Below are 2331 nucleotides of genomic sequence, written 5' to 3'. Positions count from 1 at the left end.
GAGTATAATGTGGGAAAATGTGAAGCTGTTCACTTTGGCAGGACGAATAAAAAAGCAGAGTGTTACTTAAATGGAGAATGACTGCAGAATTCGAATGCAGAGGGATCTAGGTGTTCTAGTGCATGAGTCACAAAAAGTTAGTGTGTAGATACAGCAGGAAATTAAGAAAGCTTATGGAACGCTATTCTTTATTACGCGAGGAATTGAACATAAAAATAATGTAATTCTTCAGTTAAACAGGGCATTGGTGAGACCACATCTCAAATTCTGTGTGCAGCCTTTTTTTCCACAGAGACTTTCAAAAATTGCCATTGCCGACTATATTTCAAGTCGTCAAAGCGGGCAATTGGGAAAAGTTTTCAATAAGCAATAATCGCGCCTCGATTAAACCTCATTGGCTACGATACTGCCACTTGTCTCCTTACTTAAGTAAGGATGTAAATGCGTTGGAGGCAGTTCAGAGGAGGTTTGCTAGATTGATACCTGGAATCAGCGGGCTGTCTTATGAGGAAAGGTTGGGTAGACTGGGTTTGTTTTCACTGGAGTTTACAAGAGTGAGGAGTGACTTGATTGAAGTATACAAGATCCTGAACGGCCTTGACAAGGTGGATGTAGAAAGGATGTTTCCTCTTGCGGGTGAGTCCAGAACTAGGGGCCACTGTTTTAAAATTAGGGGTCACCCTTTTAGGATAGAGATGAGGAGAATTTTTTTTTCTCAGAGGGCTGTGCGACTTTGAAACACTCTGCCTCAGAAGGCAGTGGAAGCGGGGTCATTGAATATTTTTAAGACGGAGGTAGATAGATTCTTGTTAGGCAAGAGAATCAAGGTTATTGGAGGTAGATGGGAATATGGAATTTGAAACACAAACAGATCAACCATGATCTTATTGAATGGGTAAGCAGGCTTAAGGGGCCGAATGGCCTACTTCTGCTCCTATTTTGTAAGTTCGTATATGTTCTAAAATATATAAAAGTTTATTAAAGAACTGAACATGCAATTCAAAGTCTTGGTGGAAATAGTAAATTGCAGCATTAGATCGGTTTTACAAAAAAGTAAGATGGTACAATCTTATTTCAAGTAGAGAACCCAGTTTTAAATATCAATTATTACAGTAAAAATATTTTAATAAGATATCCATCAAATATTCAAGTCATGTTTACCTTAACCCCCAAGTGAGACTCGCCTAAGCTGGTTAAGCGAATCTACCTTCTTGGGTTTGATTGTTCCCCTGAAAGACAACCCAACTTAATTCTAAGGAAAAGTATATAACTACAGTAACTCCTCACTATAAGTTGTGGTTGCGTTCCTGAAAATGGCAACTTTAATTGAAATAACTTTATGTGAATCATGGGTTCCCATAGGAATCAATGGTAAAGCCGGAGTTAGATTCCTTCGGACATTTCTCACCTGGACAAACCAATGTACAAGTTGAAATACTGTACTGTACATGTGCAGCACTGTGCATTCCTAGCTGGAATAAGTTGCAAAATAAAATAAATCACTGATTATAACAGAAATACTATATACATTGAAATTAGACAACACTATATCACCCAAACAAGCCCTGAGTAGCACAGCTTGTGTCTCACTCACAGCACTCCTGAAACTCAGCTCAACTTTTTGCTTGCTTTCCTCTTCCACTCTGTCTCTCTCCTTTCCCATCTTCTCTCTCTTCTTTCGCACTGTCTCTCTCTCTCTCTCCTTTCTCATTCTGTCTCTCTACTTTCTCTCCCTTCCCACAGTGTCTCTCTCTCTCTCTCTCCTTTCCCTCTCTCTCTCCTTTTGCTCTGTCCTGCGCTCTCCTTTCCCACTCTGTCAGTCTATCTCTCTCTTATTTCCACTGTGTCTCTCTCTCCGCAGAAGGAAGTTCGGACCAGTACTCTTGTTTCCTAGCTTCTACTGATTTTTCCTTCTGGGTCTCTCTCCTTTCCCACTCTGTTTGTCTGTCTCTCTCTCCTTTCCCATTCCATCTCTCTCTCTCTCCTTTCCCACTCTATCTCTCTCTCTTCTTTCCCTCTGTCTTTCTCTCTCTTTCCACCTATGTCTCCCTCTCTCCTTTCCCACTGTCCCTCTCTCTCCTTTCAGACTTTGTCTCTCTCTCCCTCTGTCTCTCCTCTTCCACTTTATCTGTTTCTCTCTCTCTCCTTTCCCACTCTGTCTGTCTGTCTCTCTCTATCCTTTCCCACTCTCTCTCTCTCTTTCTCCCTCCTTTCCCACTCTGTCTCCATCTCCAGAACCCAGAACCCTTCCTGACACTTTTCAAGGGCTGAGCCCCTGTCCCGCAGAATGCCACAGAAGATGAAGGAGGGAGCGGTGGAGTCTGGAGGGCC

At 42.1% G+C, this 2331-nt stretch overlaps 1 non-coding gene across 1 annotated transcript; it reads right to left on the bottom strand.

Moving 5' to 3' along the window:
• Positions 1-283: 283 nt before the first annotated feature.
• Positions 284-426, bottom strand: LOC144668464 (U4 spliceosomal RNA). The gene has a single exon (XR_013573509.1). It is a non-coding gene; the product is annotated as a U4 spliceosomal RNA (small nuclear RNA).
• Positions 427-2331: the final 1905 nt, after the last annotated feature.

Source organism: Cetorhinus maximus, chromosome 26 (genome assembly GCF_964194155.1).
Source record: "Cetorhinus maximus chromosome 26, sCetMax3.hap1.1, whole genome shotgun sequence".
NCBI classification, from domain to species: Eukaryota; Metazoa; Chordata; class Chondrichthyes; order Lamniformes; family Cetorhinidae; genus Cetorhinus; species Cetorhinus maximus.
This window is presented reverse-complemented; position numbering and strand designations above follow the sequence as displayed.